Source organism: Asparagus officinalis, chromosome 1 (assembly GCF_001876935.1).
Source record: "Asparagus officinalis chromosome 1, Aspof.V1, whole genome shotgun sequence".
Classification (NCBI taxonomy): domain Eukaryota; kingdom Viridiplantae; phylum Streptophyta; class Magnoliopsida; order Asparagales; family Asparagaceae; genus Asparagus; species Asparagus officinalis.
In genome coordinates this window covers 67,061,598-67,082,563 of record NC_033794.1, presented here as the reverse complement: position 1 = coordinate 67,082,563, position 20,966 = coordinate 67,061,598, and the positions used below count along the sequence as shown (strand labels likewise).

General features: G+C 37.0%; 1 long non-coding RNA gene across 19 annotated transcripts in view; it reads left to right on the top strand.

Annotated features, from left to right (window-relative positions):
- LOC109825473 overlaps positions 1 to 19,478 on the top strand; it is a 60,747-nt gene extending 41,269 nt beyond the window's left edge. For 8 of the 19 annotated variants that reach the window (XR_002242996.1, XR_002242985.1, XR_002243012.1 and 5 more), the window contains 3 exons: positions 1,146 to 1,217; positions 2,689 to 2,842; positions 3,144 to 3,859. This is a non-coding gene — a long non-coding RNA (uncharacterized LOC109825473). Of the gene's footprint in view, positions 1 to 1,145; positions 1,218 to 2,688; positions 2,843 to 3,143; positions 3,860 to 19,333 lie in introns of those variants that run through there. The other 11 variants (XR_002243010.1, XR_002243008.1, XR_002243001.1 and 8 more) reach the window with 8 other exon arrangements.

Sequence of the window (20,966 nt, the reverse complement as noted above, 5' to 3'; positions counted from 1 at the left end):
ATAGAAACAAAAAGCTTGAGATGCAAAAATAGCAATAGGAAGCACCATTTGCCATATCACCGCTTCTTGCATCATATCAAATAATTGATCTTACCAGCATAACACATGGGAGCTTCGTTAGGACGTAGTATGTACAATATCTCTTGTTTGAGTAATAATAAACTCTCATTTGTTACTAATAATTGTTTGAGATGATATACAACAATATCTCATGTTTCCGTTAGGATGTAGTATGTACAATATCACTTGTTTGAGTAATAATAAACTCCCATTTAATACTAATAATTATTTGAGATGATATACTATAGGTAAATACAAGTCTAAGATGTGTATGAGATAAAACAACATGATAATCAGCTCATAAGGTAATTTTACCCATCCCACCATCGATAGTCAATAGTGACTCATCAATGGTAGTGAACTCATTGATAGCTACGGGAACCAATTGATAATTTTTCAGAAACAAAATTTCAGATTTTCAACAGTATCAAGGAACTCATCAATGATGTCTCAACTCCAACGATGGTTGAGTACAACTATTGATGGTAAAGTCGGCTGATTGTAGACTTTAAGTTTTATTACAATCATTCATCATTCCTTTGATCTCCAAACTCTACCACATTACAATATCTCTTCCTTGACCTATTGTACACTATATATCATTGAAAGAGAGAGAAAGAAGAGAGAGTTTTGATTTGAGTAGAGATTATACTAAAGGTTTTGCCCCACGGAGCCTCGAAAAACTCCTTCTTGTCGTACATAATATCTCTAGGTCATTTCAGTGGGAGAGCTGCCCTTAGATATATCACCTACACCATTTTCATCATATTATGCTTAGATTCTTTAAAGCATGGTATGTTTATCAAAAGGGCTTAATATCTTTAATATTTTTGTGCTTGAGTATGCTTATTTGGTTTTGACTTAAACTTGTATTTTTTGTGTTACTCATTGTCGAGAGTTAGGTTACATGATTGGTTTCGAGTTGATTCCTAGATATGGTCCTGTATGAGAGTTTTTTTTGTCCACTGATTGTGATGTTTAGAGTAGTATAGAGAAGGATATAGTGTACAAAAGGTATGAATGCTCTTTATTATTCTTTAATTATTAAAGAATTTAACCATGTGTTAATATATTCTACTATGCAGGAAATCTGGATAACTTCAGAAGTTACACACAAGGAAACTTCATAGGTGAAAGAGGCGAAACTTACAATACTTGTAAGTATGAGAATTTAAAGATGAAGGATTATAGAGTATTCACGATATCTTCACCCAATTTATGAATATTGTGAACAATTAAAATCTATGGGAAAGGAGTACAATAATAAGAAGGTTGTGAGAAAAAAATTTCATTTTTTTTAGGGATTGGGAACCAAAGGTCAGGCCTATCAAAGAATTATAAAAGTTTTCTAAATTGACTCTTACTTATCTTATAGGTAATCTTCTCACTTTTGAAGTGTGACTAAAAGAAAGAGAAGATAACTCGAAGATGATATTTTTAGCTCTAAAAGTGAAAAAGGAGAAATCCCGACCCACAAAGAAGAAAGAGTTAAGCTCAAGTTCTAAAGATGAAAGTGGTCAAGTTGTAATAGGATTCAAACCTTTTCTCATAAGAAAGAATGGATAGAAATACCGATAAATGTTATGAAATCAATTTAGAAATAAGGTAAATAAATATGTATCTAGTGAATTTAAAATCGAGCCTACTTGTTATCGTTATAGGAAACCCGGTCACTATAAAAACAAATGCACATCGAATAAGAAGACAAGAACATGAAGGACAAAAAATTTAAGGTGACAACTTGGAATATGATGAGTGATGAAGAATTGTAAGTTGTCTCAAGTGAGGATGAGAAGAAAGTAAATCTATGTCTTACAGGGAGAAAGAGTATAACTCCAGATATTCAGAACAAAGTGAAACATACAACTTTGAAACTAAAGGTCCAAAAATGAGGTATATCCTTCATATGATGAGTCATATTCTAAGTATAAAGATATGCTAATTCAATTAAGAAAATTGCTAAAAATATAAAGTGAAAGTAAGAGTGAATTCAAGTTTGACGAAAGAAAAGAAAATCTTATGTGAGAAAATTGAATCTCTTTCGCTAAATTTGGATTGTCGTAATTTACCTTGTCACAATTGATTGCACATAATGTGTGCATTTCAAGATCGAAATTCCTGTTTATCTAAGAAACTAGATGATAATATCAATGAGAATGAAAAATTAATTTCTAATGTAAAAGAACTATTGTGTCAATTGTCTTCTGAAGAAATAAAGTTTGAAGCTAAGTACACTACTATTGGTTCTAAAAATGGACAACTGAAGTCCAAAAATATTGATTTAAAAAAGGACATGAAATTTTTTTCATCGGGATCTAATGGTTTAAATATGGTCCTCTTCAATCAATGGTTTGCAAAAGCTAAAAATGGACTTGGTTATTCAAATTCATGAAAATTTCAAATATTTTAACCTTCATTTGTAAAAGTAAACAATTTAAATATCTTTGGACCAATTTCTAATGCATCATCCATTATGTGTATCTTACATGGTTGAATGGATCATATTTTAATGAATTGTCACATGCAATGCAGAGTTAAAATTGCTTAGCAAATTTTTGTACCTAAATATTTTCCTAACCAACATGAACATATATGGATACTTAGTTCACACCTATCTACTTTCTATAGGGCTACAGTAGGATCGAGGATTGGTGTATACACAAGAGTTGCTCAAGGAGTGCTAGATCGACAATCCAATTCTTAGTCTGACAAAAAAATAAGGAGACATAGGTTTTTAATATTATTTTTATTGTCTCCTTAAATGGGTAACTTCTTTTCATAGGTATTCTCTCTTTACCTAGTTGTATTATATTTTTCCTTTTTTAAATGTTATTTGCTTTTTATTTTTTATTTTATTTTTCTTTTTTTATTAAAGAAATATTTTGGGGGTTACCATCGATGATCCAACCTCCACCATCGATGCGCTTAAAACAGTGGGGATAAGTTTATTTTGTCATATTTTACCCTTTTACTCTTTTCACTCTTAAATTCTTCAACTTCTCTTTGATTTTCTTAGATTATTTCTATGATCTAATGAGTTTGAGAAGTTTATAATCTCTATTTTGTGATCTAATCTCATTTAGTTCATTATCAAGAGAATGTCATGCCTAAAATGGACCTGAAGTGAGCCACTTTCAAGAGCTATACAAGAGAGGTATGAGAAACTTCTCTTTGTCTTCAAGAGAGGAGTCGAGTCACAAAATTTGAAGGGGTTTGCTAATATTGTTTAGATACTGGATAGAGCAGGGCTGAGCTCTATGATGGACAATGGGGTGAGAGAGCGAACGTCACTCTCGTGAGGGAATTCTTTATGTATTTTAATAGAGATCATGGCTCTAATGTTGCAGTTACTCGAGTGAGAAGGAAAGAGATCAAGATTAGTGTTGCATACATTCAGAAATTCCTACATCTACCACCCTTTAATGATAGTTGGAACGTGTTCAACTACTCAATAGGAATTATAGCATGTTTTGAAAGCTACAACAAGATGGTGGAGTTTCTTTATGGCAGAATACATTTTGATATCTTTAAACTCAGGACATCTCAAGCCTGAATTTTTCTCTTAATCTCTTCCTCAAGTTTGATGTATGTCCTAGTGCTGCCTACACTATTCTTAACATCTAGGATATCTTCTTATTGTATTAGCTTGCCAGGGGTAAGTCTTTTGATCCCACTAAAGATCATATTTATTTGGATATGTATGGTTGGTACTGTTGCTAGGGAGGATGTTTAGAAGAAGTCTCGCTAGAAGACTCAAATGGTTTATCCATTTGTAAAACCTTGTAAATTTTGAAATATTATGGAAAATAATATTAAATAAGTTTTTATTATGATAAATATTATTTATTTATGAATGAGTATGTTAGTAATCAATTTGAGATCGATTAAGTATGTATATAAGTGTAAACGAGTGAAAATATGCACTGGTGCACAAAACCTGTAGGTAGGATATTTCTCTGGTCACTTGACCGATGGCAAGCCATCAGTCGACCGATAGGGGCTTATCAGTTGACCGATGGTAAGCCACCAGTCGACCGACGAGTGCACAAGGCAGTTTCCCAGTCTATTTTGGTTTCGGGTAAAATTGATTTGGTTCGGGTTTATTGGTATATATATGAGTATATATACCCGAAATTTCTCTTTTTCTTCATATTTTCATGTGAACAAAAGCCACCCTTCCCCCTCAAAAACCCTAGAGTTGTTTTTGTGAGTTTTGAGAGCTTTGAGAAGCAAGAATCAAGAGGAGACGAGATCCACGGCTTTTGGTGAAGGAGGATAATGTTTTCTTGCATATTTGGGGAGACCAGCACGTTTTGAGGCAAGTTTCATCTCCTCCACACCCATCTTCTACTTTTCTTTGGTTTAGTTTGGATTTGTTGGATTTTTGAACCTAGTTTATGTATAAAGATCACTTCTTTTTGAACCATATGATACAAAGATTTAATCTTGTTGATTTAAAAAGATATAAAATAGATTTCCAGATGTGGGTTTGGGTTTTGAACGTGATTTAACAAGAGTTTTGATTAAAGTTAGTTTTTTCATGATAATCTTATGTATATGAACGTGTTAGGGTTTTTGATTTATTACCAAATTCATATTTGTAATTTCATGCAATAGAATAAACCCTAATTTTCCTTAAACCAATTTTAACACATGAGTTTTTTAGAAATTTTTTTGATTTTTAAATGAATTTATGAGAATATCAGTTTAAGGCTGAAAACTATGTTTTTACATCTCGTCGGTCGACCGATCAAGGATGATCAGTCGACCGATGATTTGTTAGCAGGGTTTTGTGTTTGCTTTGATAGGTCGACCGGTCATGGACCACTAGTCGACCAATCAAGGTAATTTTGTGCATGGTTGTTCAAGCCATCAGTCGACCGATTGCACATGATCGGTCGACTGGCTTGGGTTGTTCTGTGCATTTTAGTTTTATTTCATGTGTTTTCGTTCGCACACACGAAGTACGAGTCGCACATCTAGATAGGTGCATTGTATATGAGGGTACACGAACTAGATTTGAGTACGCACGAGCGTTCGGAGGTGCGTTTTTCCATATTTTAATTTGTCATGATAAATAGTGACATATATTGTATTTATGATGGTTGGATGCTTGAGTCGGTTAGTTGGCATACGGCAATGAGACCACGGTAGACTACACTCAGGGTGGCTAGTTGGTATACTACAATAAGACTGTGGTAGACCACACTCCGTTGTGCATCACTGTTTTTGAAATTGGATGGTTAGTTGGCATATCACAATGAGACTAAAGTAGACTACACTCAGGGTGGTTAGTTGGCATACTACAATGAAATTATAGTAGACTACACTCCGTTTAGCATCATTGTTTCTTATAGAGGATTACACAGACTGCATTCATGCCCCCATGATATTTCCCCGAGAGTATGGTATAAGATTGAGGTTGTCATACACAACATATTCTATATGAGTTTTCTAGACCAGTATATTATACTTGTGACTACACCACCTACCCGAGGGTAGGGTAAGATATTTGACATGACTTGCATTGGTTGAGGTTTGGAGTTAGTATTTAGAGATTCACAATTTGAGATACGAGGTATATACATGAGGGTTTCCTTATTTGTATTATTTTGCTCGACGTACCCATTTTCGTGTTGTGGAGTTCTAAATATCAATTTCCGCATAGTCCAGGATAGCGATGACCTTGAACTCTGGTGCCCAACTTCTAGTATATCTCCACTAGACAGAGCCAGCCTCCTACTCTGTTGTCCTATAACAGGCTGGTGGCGACTACTCTGCAATAGGGCACATGAGCTGCTGGTGGTGGCACCACTGACTGGTGTCACTTAGCGAAATTGATTTCGCCATCCTGCTCCAAATCGTAAGCTATCCGGGCTACAAACGTGCTAGAAGTGTCGATCAATACTGTGGAGCCTGCTACGGCTTGGGCTCTCTGGATCATCTGGCCTAGCTCCCTAAGCACGGTGATTCCTTCTCAGCGACCACATCCTCTTCTCGACATCTATAATTTATGGAATATAGCGTATAGACATAGTAAATGAAAAAAACTCAAGCAATAACAAGCATGATAAAATAAGAAAAGTCCCGTACAACATGATCCTGGCAATGCAAATACTTTTCAATCAATGTAATGATAATTATAAAAAATTTATAATTTTTTGAGTTATACATATAAGTCATCAGCTTAAATCTAGGAATTGCCAGTGTACTCTAGTACATGAATCCTAGGAAACATTTATCTAGCTCTCACAAATTGACACAGGATTATCTTAAGGATACTGGAACAGAGTCTGGTACCCAAACGTGACGAACCCTGGTTTCACAGCAAGGCTACAGTCCAAGGTGAAATCAAAGATGTCAAACATGCCATGCTACGTCCACACTATGCAACATCACGTTTCATATCACAGTAGTATCTCCCTAGTGGAATCACATAAAAAAGTGTAGGTACTAAGTAGATTAAAATAGAATAAAGAATACAATGATATGTAAAGGAAGGAGACTAAAATATAGTTTATCATATTCCCAACATGAATAATTAAGTAAACTGTGTCTGAAACAGTGTGAAAATTCATTACATAAGAATTCAACTCATAGTACTAAAGCATTAACAACCTCCAAAATATAATAACAACTGTAATGTGAAACAAATAATAAAGTACTGTGATGCGATAATGTAATGACCGTAAAATTTAATATTGAGCTTGAAATAGTTTTTTTTTTTAATATTTTAATCATTATTTAGAAAGTTTTGTATTTTGTAATTTTCTGTAATTTTCTATGTTTAAATCCAAATTTTATATTATATAAATGATTTAATATCTGTAAATATTTGAGTGGTAAAAATTTCTAAAATTTAATATGGTTGTGTTCAATGTCGGTATATTATGTATTATTTTAAATTAATACGTTGTATTATTTTACCGGTACCGTATTAATTCTGCATGTATTATGTTGAATTAATAACTTCGTATATTCTGTGTAAATTATCGTATTATTTTCAATTAGTATACGTATCAGCTGTCGATATTAGCACAACGGTATGTTTTACTATGTATATGTAATTAATCCATATTTATTTGTATCCCTGAAAATAAGTAATTATAATTTTATTAATTAATTCTTGTTTTAAGTTTTATAATTATGGTATTATTTTTCAGTTTCGTAATCAATTGTTGTAAATAGCACAACATGTCGTTTTAATTGTGGCCTAATTATTCCTGTAATAATTAATATTAAAGTACTATAATTAAATATTGTTATATTAATTTAGTTTAAATACCTAAACCCTAACGCCTAATTTTAATCTATATATATACCCTTCATATTCTCTCCTCTCTCTCCGGTCTCTCTCTCTCTCTCGTATTAATTTCTGCCGCCGCCTTCTATTTCTCTCTTCCTGTCACGAGAAAAACCCGACGCACACCAGCCTGAAACTCACTCGCCAGCAGGCACCTGTTGCCCTCAGTGCGCCAAGTCACATGCCGCACCCCCACTTCCCCCGTCGGCCTGACCTCCGACGTTACTTGCACCGAGCCTCACTACCAAGATCCGTGCCTCACAAGCTCGCCGCCCCTCTCCTTTCACCCGACGCCCACGACCGCATGAGACCCGCAGCCGCCGCCTTTGCTCCTCCTCCGTGGCACCACTCCAGCCCCCTGCAGGCAGCCCTTCCAGCCGCAATTCAACCACCACCACTCCCTCGTTCGACCCAGCCGCTGAGCCGCCTGCTTGCACCCCTGACGCGAGCCCCTGCACCGCTCAGCCCAGGCCAGCCGCTCGACCTCTGAGCCGCCGACCATGAGTTCCCCAACCCCGACCAGCGCCACAGATCCACCTCGTCGCCAAGCGTTCGTGCCGGCTCGCTGTTGCGGCTCATGATCCCGCTGCCCGTCGCTGAACAGTCTCTGCGCAGAGCTCGTTCCCGTTCGCCGGTCGTGCTCCTCCATGTCGATCTGATCCTCCGCACGTCGAGCTGACGACACGTTCGCAAATACATCGAGATCCCAGATCTCTACTTTACTTGTTTCTTGAATTAATGGTTCATATGCGCTGAATTAATAATGGTGATTTAGATGTAAAGGTAAATTATTTTATAAGAATAATACGTTGTTAGTGATGATGATTACATATAGTTAAATTACTATTGTGGTTAATCGTATGTTGAATTATCTGCGTGGAATGATGATTACGAGCCACCGTGAAAATTAGATAAATAATGTTGTTAATTGTATTTTTAAGGAATTTCGGAGATGAAATGATAAGTATGTATTAATTAGAATTTCATGAGATTTTATAGAAAAGGAATTAATTAAGGTAATTTATAAAAAATAGAAAATATACTTTCATGTAGAAATGGTAATTAACAAATATAATTATATATATCTATTATATAATATATATATTATAATGATATATATATATATATGTATATATAATATATATATATGATAATATATTATATATATATTATATATATTATATATTATATATATATATATATATATATATATATTATATATAATATCTTAATATATATATATTATATATATATTATATATTTGTTTTTAAATTAATTGATTATTGAGAAATAGTTTTCAGAATAAATTTTGGAGAAAGAATATTTATTATTTATGAAAGTATGACTGATTATCCGTAGAGCGCGGATATTTCATGTGCGAAAACGACACAGTTTCTAGTTTTCTTTTTACCGTATTATAATAGAGATAAGTACAGTAGGATATTTGTATCAGAAGTTCCGGACACCAGCGGTAAGATAAATAAATGAGCCCACCATGTAATTAGTATCTGTATTTTGTTTAACATTTCATTGTTCATTATAGTTCTCCTTTCTGCTTCATAAACCTTTTTGAAATCATGTTTAACATGCTATACTATAATTCAAATGATCTGTTGTGTGTTGAGACCTTAGTAGTTCATTGATTTAGTACCTGTGCGTCATGAAACAGACTCTAGTGACATGTTGTGGAATGTTAGGTTGTGAACCCAGTTTCAATAAGATTATGATTAATTAGAAAAATGAGAAAGAGTTCAGGAATGGGGAAGTCATGGTTATTGTGATCGATAAGACTGTGTGATGTATCTCCAGGCTCGCTCCCATGGTTGGGTCGCCACCCCGGTTGTTTGTAGGGCTAAAGCTGAAGTGTGTAACAGTCACTTTAGTCAATAAACATCGTTTCGTCACCCGAGTTGTGGGCTTGAGTTCGACCCAGGTAGAAAACGGTTTACATGTAGTCCTCTAAACTGCGATGTGTAGCGGGGTTGGAATGCACGTAAGGATTTGTGAAGCAGTCAGTTTTATCCGATGACAGGAGCGTTGGCTCGTGTGTGAGGATGTGGCCACTAAGGGTTAGGTGGTTAGTATTTTGACCGTTATGGTAATTCACATCGCTGTAATGGTTACTATTCGATTACCCAGTATGATGTATCATCGTCTTCTTGTTAGTATTACTATTGTTTATAGTATGGTCCCGTATAGAGCTGTTTTATTTGTTCAATCCGTGAGATTTGCCGTTGTGCTATGCCCCTGACGTACACCGTTTCTCTGTGTGCGTCAGACTTTAGGAGACATGAACAGGTTCCAGTTCGAATATGCAGCGAGCCAAGTGTATGCCCGAGGCCGGAATGTCCTTACCGATGGAGTGGAAGATCAAACTGAAGCCTAGGAACGTGTTTTCTGTTCTGCACGTAGCTGATAAACATTCAGACTCTTTATAGTATTTGTACCTTAAGTTGATGATGGATTTAAGTTATTTTACCAGTTATTTTCTTTTACAAATATGTGTTTTTATTTCCTAGTTGGACCATTATTTGTAATAAGGGTATCGTTTAACCCGATATTCTTATTCTGGATGCAATTTAATCTGTAGACTGATCTTTTATTTCTTATTCTTGGATTGTCCTTATATTCTTGCTATTGTGATCGGGACCTGTGATAGAGATTTACGTATTGACACTTAGCGTATTCAGGTTGAGAAGAAAAGAAAAAGAAAAATAAAAAATATAGTCGGTATATTCTTCTTCATCTAATACATCGCGGACTTGTTCACATTCGCGATTCCTGAGTATTTGGGAAGCGGGCGTGAAGATAAACTACTAATATCTAATAGTGGGCTAACAGGTTCCCCCTCAACTGCGACTCTCCATGTGCCTGACTGCGGTGCCGTCGAAAAAAAGAGAAACGGCGTAAAGCACTAGCTGGAATCATCTCTCCCGCCGGCTAGGGTTAGGGGTTAGGAGTATATAAAAATACAAAGTTAGTATGCATATATATATATATTAATAAGTAGAACTTTGCAACTTAGGTGATAGTGAAAGTGTTCACCAGCAAACTTATATCCACTCATTTTAACATATAAAAAAGTCACTTCATATCATGCAACGGATCCATAGGAAACATCTAAGGTTAAAAGTTAGTGATGTCGCACCTTAAATTGGACACAATTTTTGCTCTATATATAATATAGTATATATATACTATATATATAGTATATATATATTATATATAGAGAGAGAGAGAGAGCGAGAGATAACTCCTATCCAACTTAAGTCGGATAGGAGTTCTTGTCGCACCAAACTTTATCCACTCTCTTGTCCTTAAGATTTGTGCATCAAAAGACTGGGCACAAATCTAAAAGATTTCTTCATATCTATCAACGGATGCCCACATATCAACGGTTAAAAGTTAGTGGATGACTTATTCTATCCAGTTAGTTACATACAGCTTTTAACTATATATATATATATATTATATATATATATATATATATTATTATATTTATAATATATATAAATATATATATATATAATATTATAATATATAACTGCGAAAGATGTACTCCGTGTAGACAACAAAAGTCTTTATCACTGCTCGTATGATCAAAACCGGTACCGTAGTCCAACTTGGTCCTCAAATGTAAATCAAAGATCTTCTGACCTCTGGTCCCCCAAACAAGCTGAACACCCTTCTTCGTAGGCGTGTCAACCAGGGTAGGCAATCTTTGAAAGTCTAAAATGACTTCCTGTAATAGCCGGCCAGACACAAAATGCTACGAATCTGTATGGTATTCAGCGACTCCTAATCAAGAAACTGCTTCCACCTTGGCTGGATCAACTGTAGTGCCCTCCTTACTGACGACAATGGCCCAAAAATCTAACCTCTGAAAGCAAAACTCACATTTGCCTGAACGTAGCATACAACTGGTGCTCCCGCATGTCTGTAATGCTAGACGAAGAATTGTTGCTCATGCTCGGCCTGTGATTTTCGAATAAATAAGGATGAATGTCGATGAATAATCAACGAACTAGTCCACAGTATGGACGAAAAAACTTGGTTATCAAATCATGAATATTATGGGTGCATTGATTTAGCCAAATGCATGACAAAGAACTAAAAGCTTCAAATGCGAGTCAGAAAAGAGTCTGAAAAATATCCATCTCTCCGAACACCTGCAATTGGTTGGATAACCAGATTCAATAGATCAATCTTCAAGAATACTAGCGGCTCCTAAGCACTATCGAAATAGATCGATCAATCTTTGTTAGTGGATACCTATTTCTGGATGATGATACATAACGAAAGCCTGCCGTCATTCTTACTTAACGAAAAGACGATGGTCCCCATGAGAGGATGACTCTCCGATGATATAAACCCTAAGATATAAGCTTCATCTAACTGAGTCTGTAGCTTCTCTCATCTACGAAGCTGCCATAGATAAGCATGTGCGTGTAGATTCGGTGTTGTTTCCTACGCTGAGCATTTAATTGCAAAAATCAATCACTCTTCAGCTAGAGGTAATCCATGTGATGTCCTGAAAGACCTGTCCTGATTACTCTGAGACTACTCTGGTCCCCTTGCTGAAATTAGCACCCGTGATCCCGCATCATACTCACCTCCTCAACGTATACCAACAATAACTCCTGCAAACTATTGCCGTACTGAGGTTTCCATAACGAAACTCAGTCCCATCGGATGCTTGCAAGCTGACTATTTCACAAAAACAGTCATACTAACATCGGTAAAGATAACCACTATCCATACTGGGAATGCACATCGAACTTAAAAATATGTAAAATTATCAATACTTACTACAAACTCAAGCACTCGTCTAAGCTATGACGCATCTCCTGAAAAATCCTCTAGAAGCGACACATCCACCTAGAGGGGGTAGAAACTTACAATGGAACATGTCTAGGGCGGATTCAACTAACTGGAGTCTAATCATAAAATCATAGAGATGAACGAATGCGAAGCTACAGGACATCGAAACAGAATACCGGGTGGAAGGATTTCACAAGGAACGACCTTCCACTACGGCCCACTCTACCATGATCATGTGGTAGCGACTGTATACACCTCTGTTTGAAGATGAGACTACTATGTTGAAGATCTGCAGCATCGCGACTATTCTATCCCTGAGAATCTCGTTGAATGATCGAACAAACCCTCAATCCTTAGAACTACTTCAGCGTGCCTCAAGTTTCACACTGTTGGCCCTGATCTTAGCCCTATACTCGGTTCTGGCTACTGACCTGACCCTTGCCTCTGGCCTCTTGCTGGTGTAATGCACTAACTGCGACTCTGTGTCGCGAATCTTATGGTAGTTTAGTCATGCAACTGAAAATTACGTGCTGTTGGTCGTCTCTCTGATCATGTTGTGTCCCTTTTTATAGGGACCCTGTTGTTAGTGTGTACCACTTCGCCTTGCTGCTGGGGGGTTCCTCCTAAAATGGTTTTCTTGTTCTTGCCCTTATCTCCAGTCTAACCTGCTCTAGGTATTCCCGTTCCCTTGCACTTCTGAAACGTGGTGGTCCTCTGTCTCCTATAAGATGGTGCATCGACAATCTTCCTGCCCTGAAAGAAATATGCCAAGAGCACTAAAAATCGACGTAGGCATCGGGCGAAGTCCGCATCAAAACATCTCTGAGCCTGTCGCTCCCGTAGTCTGCCACATACCCATAAATACTGAGCAATCCACAAACTTATTCACAAAGTCAGCTAATAGAATATGTTTTCCGTCTCCAACCGAGCTTAGCTCAACTCTTCCTGGCCTTTCGCCGTCAATGTACATATAGCTGCATCGAAAAATAGTTTAAAGTCTCTCTTCAGTGAGTGTCATGTGCTCACCGGAGTGAACTAAAGTCGGTACGACACCCTCCGGCGTCTCCCTTGAGGTTGAAAGTTGCCTTAGCCTTCTTCTTCTGAACTGAACGACGACCAAGCATGATCTAAGATATTCTCCACCATCGTCCTTCTCATTTTATGGGCTACAAGTGAACTGATGACCTTGGAACTCTGGTGCCCGTTTTTGTTGCCAACTTCTAGTATTCTCCACTAGACAGGCCAAGCCTCCTACTCTGTTGTCCTATTTAAACAGGCTGTGGCGATCTACTCTGCAGATAGGGCACATGAGCTGCTGGTGTGGCACCACTGGAGCTGGTGTGCACTAGCGAAATGTGATTCGCCATCCTGCTCAAATCGTAAGCTATCCGGCTACAAACGGGTGCTAGAAGTGTCGATCAATACTGTGGAGCCTGCTACGGGCTTTGGGCTCTCGGATCATCTTGCGTAGCTCCCTAAGCACGGTGTTCCTCTCACGACCACATCCTCTTCTCGACATCTATAACGTTTAGGAATATAGCGTATAGACATAGTAAATGAAAAAACTCAAGTCAAATAACAAGCATGATAATAATAGAAAAGCCGTATCAACATGATCTGTGGTCACATGCAAATACTTTTCAATCAACTGTAATATAATTATAAAATTAATTTTATAGTTTTTTGAGTTATTCATATAATTGTCATCACTTAGAATCTAGGAATTGCTAGTGGACTCTAGTAATAATCTAGGAAGAGTCATTATCTGCTACTTCTTACAAATTTGACACTAGGATGTATCCTTATAGGATACTGAACGAAGTCTGGTACCCGTAAACTGACGAACCCTGCGTGTTGGTCACACGAAGTCTATCATGCGCAAGTTGTGAATCGCTAAATGATGTCAAGACATGCCGATCTCGTCGCACAGCTGATTGCAACATCACTGTTTCATATCACAGTAGTATCTCCCTAGTGGAATCAACAATAAAAAAGTGTAGGTACTAAGTGAGGATAAAATAGGAATAAAGAATACAATGATATGAGTAATACGGAAGGAGACATTAAATGATATAGTTATCATATTCAATATAATTCAAGTGAAAACTGTTCTAGACAACAGTTGTCTGAAACAATGCTGACAATATCCCGGATTACATAAGCAAATCAACTATAGTAGCTAAGGCATACACAACCTCCAAAATATAATATGACAACCTGTAATGTTTGAAAACAAATAATACAACTACTGTGGAGGCGATAATGTAATGACGCGTCAAAATTTAATATTGAGCGAAATAGTTTTTTATTTTTAAATATTCTATATATTATTTTAGAAGATGTTTTGTATTTTGTTAATTTTCTGTAATTTTCTATGTTTAAAATCCAAATTTTATATTCTAATATAAAATTGATTATTAATATCTGTAAAATTATTTTTGAGTGGTAAAAATTTCTAAATTAATACTGTTGTGTTCAATTCGGTATTAGGTTAGTAGTTGATTTTAAATTAATACGTTGTACTTATTTTTAACGGTTACGGTATTATATTCGCATGTATTACATGTTGAATTCATATAACTTCGTATTATTTGTGTAAATTATACGTATTATTTTCAATAGTATACGTATCAGGCTGTCGATCCGATTAGCAACAACTGGTATGTTTACTATGTATATGTATTAATCGCATTAGTTATTTGACTCCTGAAAATAAGTAATTAATAGATTTTATTAATTATATTCTTGTTTCTAATTTTACAATTATGGTATTATTTTTCAGTTTCGTATCAATCTGTTGTAAATAGGCGACCAACATTCGTTTTTAATTGTGCTAATTATTCCTTAATAAGTTAAAATTTAGTATAATCAGTGACTATAATTAAATAATTGTTAATTAATCTTAGTTGAACTACCTAAACCCTAACGCCTAATTTTAATCCTATATAGTATACCCCTTCATATTCTCTCGCTCCTCTCCGTCTCTCCTCTCTCATCGTCGTATTATAATTTCTGCCGCCGCCTTCTATTTCTTCTCCTTCCTGTTCACGAGAAAAACCCGACGCAGCACAGCCTGAGACTCGCTCGAGACCCTCCCCTTGCCGCAGGTGTGCCCTGTCGCACGAGCTCCACATCCGCACCCCCACTTCCCCCGTCGGCCTGACGCTCCGACCGTTACCCTTGCGACCGAGCCTCACTACCAGAGATCCGTGCCTCCAAGCTCGCCGCTCCCTCCCTTTCACCCGACGCCCACGACCGCATGAGACCCGCCAGCCGCCGCCTTGCTCCTCCTCCGTGGCCACCACACCAGCCACCCTGCAGCAGTCCCTTCCAGCCGCAATTCTCAACCCACCACCCACTCCCTCGTTCGACCCCCAAAGCCGCTGAGCCGCCGCTTGCACCCCTGACGCCAGTCCAGCCCGCAGGTCCACCGCTCAGCCCAGGCCGCGCTCCGACCTCTGAGCCAGCCGACCAGGAGTTCCCCAACCCCGACAGCCCACAGATCCACCTCGTCGCCAAGCGTCGTGCCGGCTCCTGTTCGCTCATGATCCCGCTGCCCGTCCGCATGAACCAGTCCTCTGCGCAGAGCTCGTTCCCGTGTCGCCGGTCGTGCCCTCCTTCCATGTCGGATCTGATCCTCCGACACGTCGACGCTGACGAATCACGTTCGCAAATACATCGAGACAGATCTCTACTTTACTTGTTTCTTTGATTACAATGGTTCATATGCGTCTGAATTAATAATGGTGGATTAGATGTAATAAATTATTTTATTAAGAATAATACGTTGTTAGTCGATCGTGATTACATATAGTTAAATTAAGCTATTGGGTTAATAACGTATTTTGAATATCTGCGGGAATGATGATTACGGCCGACCGTGAAAATTAGATAAATAATGGTGTGTTAATTGTATTTTTAAGGAATTTCGGAGATGAAATGATAAGTATGTAATATAAATTGAGAATTTATTGAGATTTATCGAAAAGGAATTAAATTAAGGTAATTTATGCAAAAATAGAAAATATTACTTTCCATGTAGAAAGGAATTAACAAATAATCACATTAATATATCTATTATAACATACTACATAGTTATACTGATATACATATACTATACTGATAGTAACTAATATGATATATATGACTGACTAATATCCATCTACTACTATACTATGCCTAGTCAATATATTATCTACACTAGTGTATGCGTATATACTATATATATATATATATACCTTATACTATATATAGTATAGATCTATAACTAAGCTACTATATTACTACTATCTCACCGTATATATCTATATATAATTGTAGTGTTACCCTAAGATTATATCGTCGACTACCTATTTATGTTGTATTATAGAAGATAGTTTTCAGAATAATTTTGGAGAAAGAATATTTATTATTTACTGATAGTATAGACTGATTATCCGTAGAGCGCCGATATTTCATGTGCGAAAAGCGACATCAGCTTTCTAGTTTTCTTTTTACCGTATTACTTAATTAGGAGAATACAGTACAGTAAGGATAGTTTCGTATGGACAGAAGTTCCGGACCATCCAGCGGTAAGATAATAAATGCGAGCCCACTCTGTATATAGTCATCTGTATTTTGTTTATACATTTCATTGTTGCATTATAGTCTCTTCATTTCTGCTTCATAAACCCTGTTTTTGATCATGTTTAACCATCTATACTATAATTCAATGATCTGTTGATGTGTTGAGAACCTTAGTAGTTCATGATTTTAGTAGCCTTGTGCGTCATGAACAGACTCTAGTGACATGATGTGGAATGTTAGGTTGTGAACCCGAGTTTTCAATAAGATTATGATTAACTTAGAAAATGAGAAGAGTTAGAATGGGGAAGTCAGGTTCATGTGATCGGATAAGACTGTGTATGTACCTCGTCAGGCTCGCTCCCATGGTTGGGGTCGCCACCCCGGTAGTGTTTGTAGGGCTAAAGCTGAAGTGTGTAGGCATCACTTTAGTCCAATAAAATCGTTTCGTCACCCCGAGTTGTGGCTTGAGTTCCGCACCCAGGTAGGAAAACGGGTTACATGTAGTCCTCTAGAACTGGCGATCGTGTAGCGGGGTTGGAATGCACGTAACGGGATTTGTGAAGCAGTCAGTTTATCGATGACAGAAGAGCGTTGGCTCTGTGTGAGATGTGGCCCACTAAGGTTAGGCTGGTTAGTATGTTTGACCCGTTATCCGGTAATTCCATGCTGTATGGTTACTATTCCTGATTACCACAGTATGCAGTGTATCATCGTCTTCTTGTTAGTATCTACTATTGTTTATAGTATAGGGGTCCTTAGAGCTGTTTTATTTGTTTCAATCCGTGAGATCTTGCCGTTGTGCATGCCCCTGACGTCACACCGTTTTCTCTGTGTGCGTCAGACTTATAGGAGACATGAACAGAGTTCAGTTCGAATATCGCACGGCGAGCCCAGGTGTATGCCGAGCCGCCGGAATGTCCTTCCGATGGAGTGGAAAGATCAAACTGAAAGCCTAGGAACGTGTTTTTCTTTTCTGCAGTAGCTGATAAACATTCAGAACTCTTTATAGTATTGTACCTTAGTTGATGACTGGAGTTTAAGTTAGGTTTTACCAGTATTTTCTTTTCAATAACTATGTGTTTTTATTTCCTAGTTGGACCATTTTTTGTAATAAGGGTATCGTTTAACCCGATATTCTTATGTCTGGATGCATTTTATCTGTAGACGATCTTTTATTTCTTATTCTTGGATTGTCCTTATATTCTTGCTATTTGTGATCCGGGACCCGTGTGATCTGAGATTTACGTATTGAACCTTAGCGTATTCAGGTTGAGAAGAAAAGAAAAAGAAAAATAAAAAAAAATAGTGTATATTCTTCTTCATCTAATACATCGGCGGACATTGTTCACATTCGCATCCTGAGTATTTGGGAAAGCGGGCCGTGACAGATAAAACTACTAATAATCTAATAGTGGAAGCCTAACAGCCGTTCCCCTCAATCTGCGACTCTCCATTGCCTGACTCCGGTGCCGTGAAAAAAAGAGAACACGGCGTTAAAGCACTAGTGGAATCATCTCCACCGCCGGCTAGGGTTAGGGGTTAGGAGTATATACAAAATACAAGTTAGTATCATATATATATATCTATTAATAAGTAGAACTTTGCAACTTAGGTGATAGGTGAATTTGTGTTCACCAGCAAACTACTATTATCCACTCATTTTAACATATAAAAAAGTCACTTCATATCATGGCAACGGATCCCTAGGATACATCTAAGGGTTAAAAAGTATTAGTGATGTCGCACCTTAAATTGGACACTGAATTTTGCTCTAATATATCAATATATATATATTACTACAATATATATATGTATACATATATAGTATCGTATAGAGAACGAGAGAGAGACGAGAGTAATAACTCCTATCCAACTTAAGTCGGATAGGAGTTCTTGTCGCACGCAAACTTTTATCCACTCATCTTGTCCTTAAGATTTGTGCATCAAAAGACTGGCACAAATCTAAAGATTTCTTCATATCTATCACGGATGCCCATGCAATATCAACGGTTAACCAAGTTAGTTGATGACTTATTCCTATCCACCGTTAGTTGACATATAGCTTTTACTAATAACTTAGCGCCCCCGTATATATCCATAATACCTAATACTAGTACTATGACTAATATATATAGTATCTACCGTCCAGATATACTATATACTATAAAGTATATACTACTACTATACTACGCTAGGTATAGAGTAGTATAGACCTCTATCCTGGAGTAAGAAACTTAGTGGACGTCCACTTAAGTTGACACAAGTTTTACTCTATATATATATATATATATAGAGCAAAACTTGTGTCCACTTAAGTGGACATCCACTAAACTTTTTAACCCTTAGATGTTTCCTAGGGATCCTTGCATGATATGAAGTGACTTTTTATATGTTAAATGAGTGGATATAAAGTTTGGTGGACACACTATTCACTATCCACCTAAGTTGACACAAGTTCTACTCTATATATATATATATATATGTACTAACTTGTATTTTTATATACTCCTAACCCCCTAACCCTAGGGGCGGTGGAGATGATCTCACTAGTGCTTTAACGCTCGTTGTTTCTCTTTTTTTCAGGCACCGAGTCAGGCACATGGAGAGTCGCAAGTTGATGGGAACTCTGTTTAGCCCACTATTAGATTATTAGTAGTTGTTATCTGTCACGCCCCGCTTCCCAAAATACTCAGGAATCGGAATGTGAACAAGTCCGCGATGTATTAGATTGAGAAGAAATATACACTATTATTTTTTATTTTTCTTTTTCTTTTCTTCTCAACCTAATACGCTAAGCGTCAAATACGTAAATCTCAATCACAGGTCCCCGATCACAATAGCAAGAATATAAAGACAATCCAGAATAAGAAATAAACATATCATCTACAATAAATCATCCCAGACATAAGAATATGGGTTAAACATACCCTTATTACAAAAATGGTCCAACTAGGAATAAAAACACATAGTCTATGATAAAAGAAAAATACTGGTAAAATAACTAAATCCATCATCAACTAAGGACAATACTATAAAGAGTTCTAATGTTTATCAGCTACTGCAGAAAAGAAAAACACGTCTAGGCTTCAGTTTGATCTTCCACTCCATCGGAAGGACATTCCGGCTGGGCATACACTGGCTCGGCTGCATCATCGAACTGAACCTGTTCGTCTCCTAAGTCTGACGCACACCAGAGAAAACAGGTGTACGTCAGGGTGCATGGCACACGGCAAGATCTCACATGAACAAATAAAACAGTCTAACGACCCATACTATAACAATAGTAATACTAACAAGAAAGACGATGATACATGCAACTGGTAATCGAATAGTAACATACAGCTATGTGAATACGATAACTGGGTCAAATACTAACCAACCTAACGCTTAGTGGTCCACATCTCACACAGAGCCAACGCTCCTGTCATCGGATAACTGACTGTTCACAAATCCCTTACGTGCATCCAACCCCGCTACACATGCAGCTAGAGGACTACATGTAAACCGTTTTCTACCTGGTCCGAACTCAAGCACAACTCGGGTGACGAAACGATTTTATTGACTAAAGTGATGTACACACTTCACTTTAGCCCTACAAACCAACCCGGTGGCGACACCAACCATGGGAGCGAGCCTGGAAGATACATCAACAGTCTTATCCGATCACATGAACACTGACTTCCCCATCCTAACTCTTCTCATTTTTCTAAGTTAATCATAATCTTATTTGAAAACTCGGGTTCACCACCTAAATTCACACATGTCACTAAGTCTGTTCATGACGCACAAGGCTACTAAATCATGAACTACTAAGGTTCTCAACACATCAACAGATCATGAATATAGTATAGCATGTTAAACATGATCAAATAGGTTTATGAAGCAGAAATGAGAACTATAATGAACATGAAATGTATAAACAAAATACAGCATGAATAATACATGAGTGGGCTTCATTATTATCTTACCGCTGGGATGTCCGAACTTCTCATACAAAATATCCGTACTTACGTATTCTCTAATATAATAATACGGTAAAAAGAAAACTAGAAACTGATGTCGTTTTGCACATGAAATATCGCGCTCTACGATAATCAGTCATACTATCATAAATAATAATATTCTTTCTCCAAAATTATTCTTTAAAACTATTTCTCATAATAATTAATTTAAAATACAAATATATATATATATATATATATAAAGTAATATTTTC